The sequence below is a fragment of the Corythoichthys intestinalis genome, chromosome 5, assembly GCF_030265065.1.
Source record: "Corythoichthys intestinalis isolate RoL2023-P3 chromosome 5, ASM3026506v1, whole genome shotgun sequence".
Classification (NCBI taxonomy): Eukaryota; Metazoa; Chordata; class Actinopteri; order Syngnathiformes; family Syngnathidae; genus Corythoichthys; species Corythoichthys intestinalis.
In genome coordinates, this window is record NC_080399.1 from 14,200,429 (window position 1) to 14,218,800 (window position 18,372).

Here is an 18,372-nt window from a genome sequence, read left to right on the forward strand (position 1 = left end):
CAGGGATCAGTCAGGGGTGGTGGTTGAGGCCAGTTTTCAAATGTGGTGGCTGAAAGCCATTCAGTGACTATGTTTAAGGCAGTTGAGGGAAGTTGTCAAAAATTGTTTTTTTTGGTGTGCTTCAAAAGATAGTTGGCATGAGGGAAGTTGTCAAACGTGAGAGCGTGAAACTTCCGTCGTGGAGGTGATCCATAGTGGAAGTGTCAAGGCTGTTGCTCAAGAATAGTGGTCAAAACATGGTGACACTAATCAAGATTGATTGACGTCGCTTGTCAAAAATGGAGGCAAAGGTTGATGTTTGAGGCTATTGGTGGTTGAAGCATGGATATTAGTATACTGTATATATAAGGCGATATGTCTGACGCAGACTGTGAGCCAATGAGGACTGGTGTCCTCACTTGTCGGCCATTTTACGTTGGGGCCATTCAATGAACATAAAATTTTAGTTAACAGAGCGTGAAATTTGATTTAAGTAAAGATTGCTCAATTTTCCACCCATTTTCAACGGCTTGGCTTGTCATAAACGTCAGCGACGTAGCAAATTTACTGCATACTTTCCGCAGTAATGAAAATCCTTTAAAAATTCTACAATAATATTAGAAGCAAAGGCTTTCAGATTTGACCTCTCCAACTTGGCCATCTTTGTAAGAGTTATTCTGAATCAATAAGAATCTTGCTTTGACACCCAGACATTTCAAGATGACATGGGAATTGCGAGTATTTCCAAGTGGGTACTGATGACAACTCACAGAGGCACCGAGCTGTCCAATCCTGCTCAATAAATGCATCAATAAGTGAAGACATCTGCTTGCTGGCACAAGCAGAAGCCACAGCATCGATTGTTCTATTCTGTTTTCAGTGAATCCGGCGCTATCTTGAGCTGAGACAATATGATTCATAAAGGGAGTGAGTCATCTCCCCAGTGAACCCTCTTGTTGTCAAATGTGGCTGCGTTCTTTCTGAAGCGTCAACAAATGCGCCAAATAACTCCGTATGTATATTTGGGTTGGTGAGGGGGGATACAAGGATTTGGAAGCCACTGAGCCAACGTACACGCCTGTCGTGGCGACTAAACGCAAGGCGCACTTCGACGGGACACTCGAGCAGCCGAAATGCACAGTAGCCTCATTATGTCACTTCTCCTCAATGCGTACTGTAATTTACTTTTTCTGCTTTGCAATTTTTTTCTCAGCACAGCACCTACATGACTTTTATCTTCAAGTACTTGGCGAACCGCGACATCTTTTTTGGATACCATGGGTCAGCAGCGGCAGCAAAACAAACCCTGTGACGGAAATAAAACTCTCAAGTCTGCATGTCTGAATACCTTTCTATTGTTTGTAGTCACTTGCGTCTGTGTTTACTGGCTTTACTATATTTGTGCGGCAGCGGATTCAAAATGCCACCATCAAGCTTTTATCCCCTAGTAACACCATTTTGTTCGATTTTAAGTCTGTTAACCTTTCAGTTGTTTGTTTTTAATGAAACAAACAAAAAAATGGAAGTCGCAGATGTTTTTAAAATTAAGACGAAATACAGTGGTACTTCTACATACGAAGTTAATCCGTTACAGGACCTTGTTTGTAAGTCGAAATGGTCGTATGTCGAACCGGATTTTCCCATAACAATACATTATCATTCCACTAATTCGTTCCACAGCCCAAAAACCTACACTAAATCCTTAAGAAATACTGCTGGTACCATTACATTGCAATTACCGTTTTTCTATGCAAAACAGATAAATTATTTTAATTTATTTTACCAATGAAGGCTCACAATAAAGTATTGTTTGCTTTAATAGTGTGTTTCATGTAGGGCTGCAGCTATCGAATATTTTAGTAATCGAGTAATCGACTGAAAATTCTATCGATTATTCGAGTAATCAGATAACATTTTTTTTTAGGTAAAGAGAAATTATAAATATACTAGGGCTGTCAAAATTATCACATTAACGGGCGGTAATTAATTTTTTAAATTAATCACGTTAAAATATTTGACGCAATTAACGCACACGGCCCGCTCAGAATAAAATGACAGAAGTGTAATGTCCGCTTATTACTTGTTTTTTGTTATTTGGCGCCCTTTGCTGGCGCTTGGGTCCAAATGATTTTATGGGTTTGGGGAGTGAGCATGGTGTGACATGAACAATGGCGAGCTACTAGTTTATTTTTTGATTGAAAATTTTACAAATTTTAATAAAACGAAAACATTAAGAGGGGTTTTAATATAAAATTTCTATAACTTGTACTAACATTTATCCTTTGAGAACTACAAGTCTTTCTATTCATGGATCGCTTTAAGAGAATGTTAATAATGTTAATGCCATCTTGTTGATTTATGGTTATAATAAACAAATACAGTACTTATGTACCGTATGTTGAATGTATATATCCGTCTTGTGTCTTATCTTTTCATTCCAACAATAATTTACAGAAAAATATGGCATATTTTATAGATGGTTTGAATTGCGATTAATTGCGATTAATTACCATTAATTAATTTTTAAGCTGTAATTAACTCGATTAAAAATTTTAATCGTTTGACAGCCCTAGTTTTAATATAAAATTTCTCTAACTTGTACTAACATTTTTCTTTTAAGAACTACAAGTCTTTCTATCCATGGATCGCTTTAACAGAATGTTAATAATGTTAATGCCATCTTGTTGATTTATTGTTATAATAAACATATACAGTCCTTATGTACCGTATGTTGAATGTATATATCCATCTTGTGTCTTATCTTTCCATTCCAACAATAATTTACAGAAAAATATGGCATATTTTAGAGATGGTTTGAATTGCAATTAATTGCGATTAATTACGATTAATTAATTTTTAAGCTGTAATTAACTCGATTAAAAATTTTAATCGTTTGACAGCCCTAAAATATACATGAGAAAAAAAGACATTTAATCCAATACTGAACCATTTTCATTCTATCAATGTCTTTATTTTCGATGTACATTGTTGAAAACAGCCAACAATTGCATCTCAGATGTGACAGGTTTATCCCGCCCATCAGACACTGAGCTTCTCTGGGGGTCCATGGGTAGTGGGCGGGGCTCAGCTGACCTGGACGCTGGCTTCTTTGCATGATGATTTGATGAGCTGCCTGAGGCTGAATGGCTGTTTGATTGACAGTGAAATCAGTGATCTTGTCGTATTTATATGAACAGGAGGCATTTTTCAATTTCCATTCCGTTGTTCATCATCCTAGTGACGCTTTGTTAAAAACGACGAGCAAAAAAATGAGTTTCTATTTCTGTTGTTTTTTTTAAAAATTTATTTATCATAGATGCTTGTGTTTTGAGACTTGACTTCTAGCACTATATTTTCTCTCCCTAATGATGCCACTGAGCCCCTCCACTGTCACCCCACTCTCACAGGCGGACACACTTTGAGCATTCCCTCACTGAACGACCAGGATCTGCCACTGATGTTCACATGTCACTTACCCGTTGAAGGGATAAAATAGGTGGTGTTGAAAGTGGCGATCGAAGGTTTTGGATGAAAGTAAAGGTTGAAAGTGCTAACAGAAGCAGGGTGATAGTCAAATTTGGAAATGGTCAAAGGGTACGAAATAAAAGTTTGGCCAGAAAAACATTTGCAAGAACATTTTGGGACCTCTTTGCACCTATAAACCATTTTGCAGTCTTGTTTACCTCCTGTCTGATAAGATTCGAAAAATCAATAGTTTCTTTCTTTTACATCAAAAACTTCTTCCCATTATCTTGTGTTGAATGTCAGTCAAAGAGCCAAAGGCGCGGTCAAAAAGTTATCACAGAGTATACAAAGACCACTTTTTACCACTAATGAAACTTTTTTACTAATAAAAAACTTGGATTTTCTTACATGTTTGTGCTTCTTCTACAAGTCAGTGTGACAATTTCCTTTTTGGAAGAAAAGCTGAGGAAGCGGAAGCCACCTTGAATGCTTCTCGCACTTAATTTGCTTTCAAGTGTTTGCTGAGTCACTTTTTGAATCACACATACCGCCGCCCACTGATGAGAAAATGGTCACTACAATGTGATTTTTTTCCCTCCGAGATCTTTTTAAAATGTCAAAGCTCAAGTTAATTGTCACACCAACGTCATCATTTTGCTTCTGAGTCAGCAGACACTGGTTTTGGAGAGTGGGTGCATGTGATGAAACGGAAATAATGAAATGAAATAATATACTGCATGGAGCAGGAAGTACAAAGTGTTAAAGCTATGAATTGTTAAAGTATTATGTTAGTTGGTACTAGGTATAAAAAGTTTGAGAATTCTAGTCTATACTTTATACTGCTTTGGATTTGTATCCTTCATCCTTCTTCATTATGCAATAATTGAAAGTACAAATGGATGCTTCAGCTCTGACAATAAATAATAAATAAATACCCTGAGGAAATGGACTGAGTTACAACAATTTACTTCCTGGAAGCACACAGGTGCCATGTGGCGCTGTGGCTGTTGGTAATCTAATTAAGCCCCGCCTCTCACAGCTTCCATGCCACCGCTGCTTGCGGAGAACATGCATCATGCTGAGTAAGAGGCAAGAGTAGCTGACATCAGTAAGGCACACGCAACGGTACATCATTTGTATGTGATGTGCTGTTTAAACAGGACTAAAACAAAAATACATGTTGAGTTATCCGACCTGGCAAACATTTACTATATCTACTAGGGCTGCAGCTATCGAATATTTTAGTAGTCGATGAATCGATGTACTAGTTAGTTCGAATAATCGAGTAATCGGATAAGGAACATGAAAAATTAAAATACCTGAGCTGAGCCTCAAACGGTATGTATATATATATATATATATATATATATATATATATAATATAATAATATATATAATATATAATAATATAAATTAATCACGTTAAAATATTTGACGCAATTAACGCACATGTCCCGCTCAGACAGTATTCTGCCTTTTGGTAAGTTTTACAGCAAGGCTTTTTGTGCTGTCCAACAGCGAACTCTTGTGGTCGCTTTGCGACATGATTTATTGTTTTCTTGCCAGTTCATTATGGCTGCACGACGTCTCGGGCTGATAATGTTGTGCTTATATGATCCTTGGACAAGATTTGTCCGTAAGTATGGTTGTTGTAAAGAATGTACATATTATGTTAGTAAGCGAAATGTTATATTTTTTGCATGAGACGCTTTTTGTTTATGTTTAGTGAACCTATATAGTGTGCTAAGCTAACATTGTTGCTAATGCAATGCATGTGTACTTTTTTTTGTAGTTTTACGACGGTCTAAAGAGGACAATGGTTTGAGGCCATGTTATTAATAAATCAGATGAAAAAGGAAGAAGTCTGATTATTAAGGCGTCGTTTACTAGCTGTCTAGCTTCGGAAAAAGTAGACGCTTCGGAGTGAGGACAGCATAGACAGATTTAAATGACAGTAGAGTGAAATGCCCACTACAGTCCTTATGTACCGTATGTTGAATGTATATATCCATCTTGTGTCTTATCTTTCCATTCCAATCCAACAATTTATTTTACAGAATATACAGTGCCTTGCAAAAGTATTCGGCCCCCTTGAATCTTGTAACCTTTCGCCACATTTGAGGCTTCAAACATAAAGATATGAAATTACATTTTTTTGTCAAGAATCAACAACAAGTGGGACACAATCGTGAAGTGGAACAACATTTATTGGATAATTTAAACTTTTTTAACAAATAAAAAACTGAAAAATGGGGCGTGCAATATTATTCGGCCCCTTTACTTTCAGTGCAGCAAACTCACTCCAGAAGTTCAGTGAGGATCTCTGAATGATCCAATGTTGTCCTAAATGACCGATGATGATAAATAGAATCCACCTGTGTGTAATCAAGTCTCCGTATAAATGCACCTGCTCTGTGATAGTGTCAGGGTTCTGTTTAAAGTGCAGAGAGCATTATGAAAACCAAGGAACACACCAGGCAGGTCCGAGATACTGTTGTGGAGAAGTTTAAAGCCGGATTTCGATACAAAAAGATTTCCCAAGCTTTAAAGATCTCAAGGAGCACTGTGCAAGCCATCATATTGAAATGGAAGGAGCATCAGACCACTGCAAATCTACCAAGACCCGGCCGTCCTTCCAAACTTTCTTCTCAAACAAGGAGAAAACTGATCAGAGATGCAGCCAAGAGGCCCATGATCACTCTGGATGAACTGCAGAGATCTACAGCTGAGGTGGGAGAGTCTGTCCATAGGACAACAATCAGTCGTACACTGCACAAATCTGGCCTTTATGGAAGAGTGGCAAGAAGAAAGCCATTTCTCAAAGATATCCATAAAAAGTCTCGTTTAAAGTTTGCCACAAGCCACCTGGGAGATACGCCAAACATGTGGAAGAAGGTGCTCTGGTCAGATGAAACCAAAATTGAACTTTTTGGCCACAATGCAAAACGATATGTTTGGCGTAAAAGATACACAGTTCATCACCCTGAACACACCATCCCCACTGTCAAACATGGGGGTGGCAGCATCATGGTTTGGGCCTGCTTTTCTTCAGCAGGGACAGGGAAGATGGTTAAAATTGACGGGAAGATGGATGCAGCCAAATACAGGAACATTCTGGAAGAAAACCTGTTGGTATCTGCACAAGACCTGAGACTGGGATGGAGATTTATCTTCCAACAGGACAATGATCCAAAACATAAAGCCAAATCTATAATGGAATGGTTCAAAAATAAACGTATCCAGGTGTTAGAATGGCCAAGTCAAAGTCCAGACCTGAATCCAATCGAGAATCTGTAGAAAGAGCTGAAGACTGCTGTTCACAAACACTCTCCATCCAACCTCACTGAGCTCGAGCTGTTTTGCAAGGAAGAACGGGCAAGAATGTCAGTCTATCGATGTGCAAAACTGATAGAAACATAGCCCAAGCGACTTGCAGCTGTAAGTGGAGCAAAAGGTGGCGCTACAAAGTATTAACGCAAGGGGGCCGAATTATATTGCACGCCCCACTTTTCAGTTTTTTATTTGTTAAAAAAGTTTAAATTATCCAATAAATTTTGTTCCACTTCACGATTGTGTCCCACTTGTTGTTGATTCTTGACAAAAAAATAAAATTTGTTATCTTTATGTTTGAAGCCTGAAATGTGGCGAAAGTTTGCAAGGTTCAAGGGGGCCGAATACTTTTGCAAGGCACTGTATATATAATTTACAGAAAAATATGGCATATTTTATAGATGGTTTGAATTGCGATTAATTGCGATTAATTATGATTAATTAGTTTTAAGCTGTAATTAACTCGATTAAAAATTTTAATCGTTTGACAGCCCTAATATATATATATATATATATATATATATATATATATATATATATATATATATATATATATATATATATATATATATATATATATATATATATATACATACATACATACATATACATATATACATATCTATACATATATAAATATATACATATACATACATATACATATATACATATCTATACATATATATATATATATATATATATATATATATATATATATATTTTTTTTTTTTTAATGAGGATCTGTGAACAACAAAAGAACAATGGGGTAACTTACAAAAAGTCCGCTAGCTTAAATGCTGCAAAATGCTAAATTTTTTTTACAATGCTCTTAACAAAAGGTTTAGACACATATTCCCACAAAAAACTTCTAAATATACCTATAAACTAAATTATGAATGCATTATAAAACATTAGCTCAAACAAAAACTTAGCTTACGTTGGTCTTAACAGGGAGCAGTTGGATTCAGCTATGTGAAAAGAAGCAGACCAGGCAGTGTATCCGCCCTAATCAATAAAACTAAATGGGAATACTTTAAAAATAAACCATTACAACGCCACTTTAATTAAACGAATACTCAAAGCAAAAAAAAAAATATTTTAATATTTTTTTCTAATCGAATACTTGAGATAATCGATTAATCGTTGCAGCACTAATATCTACTATATATAACATTACTATACCTCAGATAACATTTAAATGACTCGAGGCCAAGTTGCTAAAAACTGTTTTTATAGAACTCTACTTTTATTTTGAAGGCCTGAATTTGGTAGGATCTTAGGCTGCCAAACCTACCAACCACTTCGAGTGTTGTGAGCAGGCCGGGAGTCTTGTCATGGCCTTGAGTTATGACCAAAATATTGCATTATAGGCTACGCCTTGTAGTCTTATAAAACCTTTGAACAATAAATGGGAGAAAGTTGTGAGTACCAGCCATTTGATTAAAAAAAGTAAAAAGGTGATAGAATTGTGTGAGAGTAAAAAAAAAAAAAAAAAAAAAAAAAACTCACAGAAAAGTAGCGAAATAGCTTCGTCTGCTAACTTCAAGTGGTAGAACATTTTAACTTAATAGGCTTCTTGGACCAATGAAAGCAACTTCAAACCAAAGGGAAATGTGGAATCATCTTTTTGGAACGAACTGTCTGACAAATAGAAATATATTTACAGAAATAGATCCGAATCGATAACTTCTCATTAGGATGAAGACAAATAATTCTCACAATGTTACCGGACAAAAAAAAAAAAAAAAAAATGTTTCTTGCAACGATGTAAAAACTCATTCCTGAAACCTTGTTTTATGTCAAAAGTACATTTTTGCAGAGTCCCAGTCATCTGAGTCATAGTCAACTCACAAAAGAATGAATCAAGGCCTTTTCTTGTCTATCTAGTGAAATATTTTGAACCAAAAAAGAAAAGTCCAATTGACCTGTTAGTAAGCAGGTTCTTTGAAAATGTCAAATCAAAAAGTTTCTTTTTCAGAATTAATTGAATCCTTGTATGAACACAAAAACCTACTTATTTTTCAAAGCAGAAATTGTCCATCTTTTTGTGCCAAATTCACAAAATGACTGAAATGACATCAAACCGGGTCAATTTGTGAAAACGTAGCTATGTAAAAAGGTACACAGCAGAATCTTTTGTTTTGATGAAATCATAACTTTACTGAAATTTGCGGCTGAATTTTAAAATAATTACTGGCATGTTGCATTCGCACGGGATTAAGACGAAAGTAGAGTTGTCACCTGATAATATCGGCCGATAAAAACATTTAAAATAATATTGGAAAATACTGGTATCGGTTTTGCGGCAATATATGGCGGAAAACACAAACAAGACTGAAAAAGCAGTTTCTGCTCTTGCACCCCTCTTTAAAATAAACTGCTGTATTTTAAGCCAAAAGAACTGTTGTTGTTGAACTGTTGTTCTATCAAAAGAATTTGATAGAACAATATGTCTATATGCTGCCACAGCAGATTCATGGCGCACTAAGCCTCCGAACTATTTTTTATTTGTCCGTCTTACCCTGAAAACCCCTGTTTACAGACGTCGCGCAACCGCTTTTGTTTCAACCTAGCCATAAAAAGAAGGTAAGTAATTATATTTATTATTCAAAATGTCTGTCATTTTTTGCTTAGAATCATTAATTGATGTCTAAATTTTTGTTTAAAAAACAAACAAAAAACGACTTTAAAAATTATTCACTCGCATATTTTAAACGTTTAAATGAATTACGTCACAATGAAAAATATTTGATGATGAAAGGCTCAACTACTCCACCTTTGTTAATATGTTTCTAATTTTTTTTCTTTTTTAAATAAATTGTGATTTATTGACCTGTTTTGCACATGCACCAATCGTTTTAAATAAAACAAGAAATTTAATCATGTTGTCCAGATGTTTTATTGCGATCAATATGTGCAATAAAAAAAGAATTACATACTGTTTGTGTTTATATGTACATACCTTGTAGTTTTTTCTAGTAGCAACAAAAACTGTGTCAGCACTTCTGCATTCGGCAACTGTAATATTATTTGTAATTTCACCTCATTTTGGTCACTCAATTGGCCGGGGCTATCAATTTATACCTCACGTCAACATAGGCTGACAGGTTGTTATAATTTTGTCCACTAATGACGTGATAAGAACAAACAATCTTTCATGTAGATCCTGAGGTTTTTAAGCATATCCTTAACTTATTGTCTGCAGCTAGTTTCGGTTTAAGGTGTATGGTGAGGTAGATCCACACTGGCGCTTTTAAACTGGAAGCTGTTCAAAACATTCCACTTCCAACCACACTTCCAGGAGTTGACGCACAGCACAGAGAGTCTCGGAGTCTCATCTACGTCATGCTGAATCAATTTTTGGAGATTCCGTAGTTTCCTCTGGTTTGAATTTGCAGTTTTAAGCTTGTCGACACACTGCTTACTTCAACCCCACTTCATGTTGTTCTGTCTAAACCGGAAGTTTGGAGCAGAAATTATCAAAGATGGCGCTGCCCATGTTTCGCTCAGGAAACATTTCTATATTCTTATCAGATTTTTGGAGTTGGACAACATCGGGACATCAGTTACCAGTCAAAAAGTCATAATTGGACAACTTTAGTAATACATTCCTCACCTCATCAATTCAAACCAGGTTGACATTTGACTACCCCCACGGTACAATGAGTAATATTCTTGGCTAGCAACAGGCCAAACTTCAATCCATTTTAAAATGCACAAATACAGTATTTATTCCAGCCTGAACCACCTGGGTTTTCCCCAAAGTCACTTGCACTGTACTTGTTTCTAAACATTAGTGGACGGTAAAGGGAGCATGTGTGTAACTACACGACAGACATGTTTTACATTCCCGGGAGATGCGCTTCAATCGGTTTAAGCAACCCCTGTGTGACTTTTGCATGAATGCACCACACGTTCAACATAGCCGGAGTGCACCAAAGTGGTGTGAGACAGGAATCGTAATAAGTCACGCTTCAGCATACTGCATTAATAGAAGCAGAAACACAAAGCAACCCCCGCCAATCCTAAAAATTTTTTGGTCTGCACTAATAATAGCATGTAAAATAAAGACTTGGAGGGGAGTTAAGCAAAGGTCAGCACAACATGATATACCTGTATATGCACTGTCACTTGACATACAGTAGAAATGGCGTACTGTACTGACAACATGAAATGTTTTTATCTGTAATTTGATTTGTATTGCTTCTGCTTTGCTGTGAAACAAAGACCCATTTAAACTCTTTGGGAAAGCAAAGTCTTAACGTTAAACTAGGAGGACGGCTTTGTTCTATTTATTTTCACTTAATTTGCATTGTTTTCCTCATCAATGGCAGGCAACCCATGAAATAGCACAGAATGCGGTTTCTGAATGATGATTTATTATTTAAGGAAAGAAAACAATTCCAACAGGATTTGCTGGAATGGTGGTTTAAACTCTGTTTAGGAAAAATCTGTGAATATATATTGAATACGTGAATACTGTTGACAGTGCATAAGAAATATGTGCCAATATTGTTTATATTAGCCGAGGCAGCGAGAGGACAATAGGATATTAAATGCATGCCACGAGTCCATAAAACAGAATGAAATAAAGAATAATTGCATTAAGTTAAGACAGTTGGCGTGACATTTATGGCGTGGAATGATCCACGATGGCCTTCCCTGAGAGCTAAACAGAGATGACGTGACAAGACAATCATGCGGTTCTCCCATCAGCATCATTCCATCTCTGGCAAGGCATCACGATCATGGCTGGCGTTCAGCTCGACTCTTGGCAGCCGCGGACCTGCTAGAACAAATATAAGTGTTTGTGTATGTATGTAAATATATAAACACTAATGAAGGAAGGACAGACATTAGCCATGCCAGATAGTGTAGCTGGTGCATCAATGCTAGATGATACTATAAACATGTTTTTTGTGGAGCATGTTAACTTAGCATTGTATGGCCATTTCCACAATGCCAAAAAGGAGGACACTTAGGAATTTAGTGAGGAAAGATAAAACATAACATCCAACTCTAGTGTACTCCTCACAATAAATACAGTCCTTGACAAAAGTCTTGTCACTTATCCATTTTGCAGAACAATTGCTTTTACCTGACTTTTAGTTATTCTCAGTTGGTTTCAGAAATGAGTCATATGAAAGCTAAGACCCTCCCAAATGATGTTGAATGTACAAAATATATTTGTTTCGCTGAAAAAGGATTTATCATTTAATGAAGACCTAAAGGTCAAATTTTGGCAAGACAAAAGTTTTGTCGCCTACAGAAAGTAGTGTGAAACTTGAACAGAAAATGTACTTCAAATACAAAAATATGTAACATTACATAAGCAAATTAAGCAGTGGTGCTGTGAGATCCAAATTTAATATTTTGTATGACTTCCATGGGCTTCGGCAGGGATTCATACAATTTATTGATGAAGTCATCAGGAACATCAAAGGAAGCAGTCTTGCATGCCTCCCAGAGTTCATCGACATGCTTGGGTTTCATCTTCCATGCTTCCTCTTTATCCTACCCCAGACATGCTCAATGATGTTCATGTCTGGTGACTGGGCTGGCCAGTCCAGGATGATCTTGATCTTCTTTGCCTTGAAGAACTTTGAGGTAGAGATAAGTATGCGATTGAGCACCACCCTGCTGCAGAATTTGTCCCTTTTTATGGTTAGGAATGTAAGAGGCAGCTAAGATTTGTTGATATTTCAGACTATTTATTTTGCCTTCCACCCTGCAGATCTCTTGCACACCCCCATACTGGATGTAACCCCAGACCATGATTTTGCCACCACCAAATTTCACTGTTTTCTGAGTGAATCTCGGATCTATGCGGGCTCCAGTAGGTCTCCTGCAATATTTGCGGCGACTGTGGTGTAATTCAATGGAAGATTCATCTGAAAAATCCACCTTTTGCCACTTTTCCAGCGTCCATCCTGTTTCCAGGCTGTGGGCCTTGGCAAATGCCACACATTTTTTTAATTGTCTGCACCCTGAGAGATATGCAGGGTTGAAGGCATATTCCTAACCATGAAAAGGGACAAATTCTGCAGCAGGATGGTGCTCCATCGCATACTTCAATCTCTACCTCAAAGTTCCTCAAGGCAAAGAAGATCAAGATCCTCCAGGATAGGCCAGCCCAGTCACCAGACATGAACATCACTGAGCATGTCAGGGGTAGGATGAAAGAGGAAGCATGGAAGACGAAACCCAAGAATGTTGATGAACTCTGGGAGGCATGCAAGACTGCTTTCTTTGATGTTCCTGATGACTTTTCATTAATAAATTGTATTGTATTGCATTGCCAAACCACATGGATGCAGTCCTTCAAGCCTGTTGAGTTAATTATCGAGGGTTGATTGAATATTTGCTTGATTGATTGAATATTTGCTTGTGCTCATATATACCTAATACATACATAATACATATTGCCATATTTTTTCTTATTTGATATAACCAGTAAATGATTATTGCTTGCTATACTAGGCTGTTTAAGTTAATGTTTAAGTGTTACAAAGTGTTAAAGAGGGTGAGGGTGACAACTGCCTTGCTTCATGGCCGCAACATTGCGTAACTAGACCTTCTAGGACATCTTCAGCATCTTACGTCTGGACTTTCGTCTAGACTTTCGAGGACAATCTTCCATTCGAGGACATCTTCCATGGCCGCAGCGTTGCATAACTGAAGTGTCTGGGTCATTCTGACCACTTTACCTAAGTGCCCTTGTGACCTTGCTTACACATGTGTATTTAGTTAGTTCCACCTACATGCTTACACATAGCCAACCAAAATCACATGGGTGTCTCCAGCTTGCTTTCCCCCTCCCTTTAGGGCGGCACCCTTCTGTGTTAGGACAAACCCCTAATAAAAAGAGCAAGGAGGTCTTTTCCTTAGATCAATTTTGGTGACTATACAGCGTAATCTAGCATTTCTCTGTCTAGTCCCTCCTTGCTCTCCTTGGCCAAGAAAACTGAGTGTCTTCTCTCCTTATTTTTGGGTAATTTTACAAATGTCTACCTAAGGGTCTATTTTTGAACTTGACAGAGCACATGGAAGTCATAATTTGACCTTTCTGTCTGCATTAAATGATAAATCTTTTTTCAGTGAAACAAATATATTTTTGTACATTCAACATTCTTTGGGAGGGTCTTAGCTTTCATATGAGCCATTTCTGAAACCAACTGAATAATTAAAAGTCAGGTTATTAGCAATTGTTTCTACAAAATGGATAAGCGACAAGACTTTTGTCAGGGACTGTATAATTATCTACGTGATAACTTTCATTCATTCATTTTCCAAACTGCTTATTGTCACATGGGTCGCAGGGGTGCTGTAGCTTATACCAGCCGACATTGGGCAAAAGGTAGACTTCACCCTCAACAGGTCGCCAGTTAATTACATATATGATAACAAAGATATCATAATAGTGATTTTAGATATAGACAAGTTTCCTGAGTGAAAATTGGGTGGCGCCATCTTTGACATTTTTTTCTCCAGACTTTCGGTTTAGACAGAACACCATAAATTGCGGTTGAAGTAGACAAAGTTTTAAACTGCCAAATCAAACCAGAGAAACCCACGGAATCTCCAAAAATGGATTCAGCACGACATAGATGAGACTCAGGGACCTTCTGTACTGTGCTTGGTTGTGTGAACTCCTGGAAGCGCGTTTATAAATGCTTGGAAATTGAAGGTTTTGAGCAGGGTCCAGCTTCAACTCGCCACTGTGGATCTAACTCGCCATACGCCTTAAATCGAGCAGACAATAAGTTAAAGCTGTGCTTTAAAGCTAAAAGATCCTTCGAAAAGATTGGATGTTTGTTCTAATCACTTCGTTGATCGTTCGTAGACAAAATTCTAACAATCCCTGCAGCCTGTGTTAACATGGGGTGTAGATTGATTCGCCGGCCACTTGAGCGACCAAAATGAGGCAAAATTACAAACAATGTTACTGTTCACGAATGCAGAAGGGCTGACACGGATTTTCTTGTTACAAGGAAATACTATAATGTAATTTTCATCTAGTTAGGTTGTAGTTATGGTACTGTATTAGGAGCTCATCGCACATCTACATATAAAAACGAATAATTTGTCATTCTTTTTATTGCAGATATCGATCGGAGTAAAACTTTTGGACAACATTATTCAATTTCTTGTTTTATTTAAAACAATTAGTGAATGTGCAAAACAGGTCAATAAATCACAATTTATAAAATATTAACAAAGGTGGAGCATAAATCGAGCCGGCCATCATCAAGGTAGAATGCACGTAATCTCGATATATGTCCATAAACATAAGTGTTGTTGTGAGGCACATCAAGTTATCTTCTCTTTGCTTAAAATGGTTTTCCACCTGTGAACAAACGAACAAAAACCGTGTAACACTTGAATTTATGCATTTAGGGTTAAAAGCCTGTGTATGACTTGTAGTAGATGAGTGTTTACCATTTCTTTATCGTTGAAGCTAATGCAAAGCTAATGATGTCTTAGCTGTGACGCAACACAGAATTGTTGTCAAATTGAACATATTTGTACCTGTTATTGCTTTATGGTGGCACTGTCTTGGTTCCACATTTGCCTTCATGAACACAAAATTCCCATATTCATGTATTAGGACATATTCAACTGGATTCTTCGGAGCTTTTCAGGTCCTGGATTGCCTTTCCATTCACTGCCATTAAATCAATCAAATACAAAACTATTTTTGTTATTATAGTTGTGGGGACTCTTAGCCATTTCTTCATGTTGTCCTCCCATGTCGTGATGATGGCAGATGAATGCGGCATTTCCAAACTGTCTTTTCTAAGGGATTTTGACGAGTAATTCCATGCCAGCTCCACTGCTGATTTGGATAGAGAAAGCGTAAAACAGAAGTGGCAAGCAGAAATGCGGAACTAAAGCGGAAGTACCTCGGAAACCTGTCTGTAGAGCATCATGATTTAGGACTATGTGTAAGAGAATAGAAACAAAATTGGAGAAGGTGGATTTGTATTTCTTGACTGTATTTATTATTTTTGGGGGGGCCATTGCATCCCTCCTGCAAAGTTCGGTGCTGCAATGCAGAACATTTATGTCTTTAGATCTGTGAACTCCATTTCTATAAAAATGAATACTAAATGCCAAAATCCCTGTTCTTATTAGAACTTTTTATATATAAAGCTATACGGTTTGGAAAAAGACCATGTGACAGGTGCATATGAAAATATTTAAAATACAACACAACATACAGTACGTGACGCAAACATGTACTTATTATTATTCTTACTTTTTTTTTTTTTTTAAATATTGAGAAGAAGAATATTGTAGCGAGGGGCGTGGGGAAGAATGACAGCAGATGATGTTTTACTTAACACTTGCTGTACTTGTGCCCCATACACCGCACAGTCCAAAGATACAGTGTATCAAACACAACACACATGCAATAGCATTGGCAACCACCCACTCTCAGTCATGGTTGCCCACACTTCTCATCATGCATTTGGGCCGAACAGATAACAGTCGCTACAATATTTTGTCATTATTATCATTTTTAAAAATGAGTCAAACGTGGTTATAATGGTAGATTCAGACAGACAGACAGACAGACAGACAGACAGACAGACAGACTGTATTTGTTTGTCTGTCTATCTTTCTGGTATGCACAAGTGAATACAGAACAAAATGTTGCTGCATTTGTAGTGATAAAGTAAAATAAAATATGAATAAAGTATTAGAATGTGAATTAAAAAACTGGGAATTGTGATATTGTACAAGAGTGCAATAGGAATGTCTAAAACGAGCTAGCCAGGAGGAGGTTGACAACAAGACACATTATTATTTTTTTTTTTTAAATAATTTTTTATTTATTGATTGATTTTTTACACATTAATGGGATAGGTACAGGCGAAACACAATAAAGATAGAGGCACATAGATGACAGTTAATGATAGATGAGGTTTCGATGCAACTCAGTGAGCCTCTCACCGAAGAGGTCATGATAAGGTAACATAGACAAGATAAAGGTACCTTCCCAGCACGATCAAGACACCAGACATTCTCATTCACAACTTAAACATCACACACACACATTAAAGGAAGAAAGAAAAAAAAAAAAAAAAAAAAAAAAAAAAAACAAACAAACAAAAAAAAAGTGGGGAGAGTGTTGGTAGCTCAATGCTTTTCAGCTTCAATTGTTATGGAGTCTATGTGGAGTAAAAAGGGTTGCCAGATTGTGTCAAAGGTTTGCAGGGAACCCTTTAGGGAAAACCTAATTTTTTCAAGTCTAAGGTTTTGCAGGATTTCTTGAATCCATTTATTATGTGAAGGTGGGGAACTGTGAGTCCACTTGAGGAGAATAAGCCTCCTAGCAAGTAGTGTTGTAAAAGCAATGACTTTCCTTGATGGTTTAGGCACATCGGGTGAGGGAGAGATTCCAAAAATTGCAGTTAGAGGGTCGGGATTCAGCTTGGTGCCCAGTACTTTCCCCAAAGTGTCAAACACTGTTTGCCAAAAGACAACTAGTTTCGAGCATGACCAAAACATATGTATGTAATTAGCTGGTGAAAGTTTACATCTATTACATGCATCAGATCTTCCAGGGAAAATTCTGGCCAACCTCGCATTTGTAAGGTGACTCCTGTGTAGAATTTTGCACTGTAAGAGTTGATGTCTAGAACATATTGATGAAGAGTGAACAAGATGAAGCATATTGTTCCATTGTTCATCTGAAATATTAATGTTGAGGTCGCAGTTCCAAGTTGTTCTAAGAGTGTTTAAGGAAGTTGAATTGATTTTAAAAATTAAACCATATAAAGTCGACAGTAGGCTTTTCTGTGTTGGTTTGGCTAAAAGAAAGGCATCCATCGGCATTTCAAGTGGGCGGTTTGGAAAGTGAGGAAAAAGTTTTTGAATAAAATGTCGTATTTGAAAATAACGGAATAAGTGAGAGCTTGGAAGGGTAAACCTCTTTGACAAGTCTGCGAATGAAGGGAATATGCCATCAATATAAAAATCGTCAAGAGTTTGTAGGCCCTTTTTCGACCATGACTCGAAAGCTAGGTCGGAGCACGCCGGGAGAAATAAATGATTTTGGTTAACCGGAGCTAGTCTAGATCCGGTATGCAGGCCAAACTGTTCCCTGAATTGTCTCCATATCTTTAAGGTCTCAAGGACTGTAAAATTCTGTGATGTGTCTTTAATGGGAAAAGGTAACTGTGCACAAACCACCGACCACAGTGAGAAACGTGCGGATGCTAGTTCCATACGCGCCCAGAGAGGTCGATTGTATGATACGCCCGCATTCCAGTAAAGAATCTTTCTAATATTACTAGCCCAGTAGTATCGGCGGAAGTCGGGTAAAGCCAGACCTCCGAGAGATTTAGGGAGCTGAAGGGTCGATCTTTTAATCCGAGCTTGTTTACCCCCCCATAGGAAAGAGTTAATCATCTTATCAAGTGTAGTGAAAAAAGATTTGCGTACAAGACACATTATTTTAACATGCAGTGATAGGTAAATAATGTAAACTGTCTAAATATACAGTTGTGGTCAAAAGTTTACATACACTTGTGAAGAACATAATGTCATGGCTCTCTTGAGTTTCCAGTTATTTCTACAACACTGATTTTT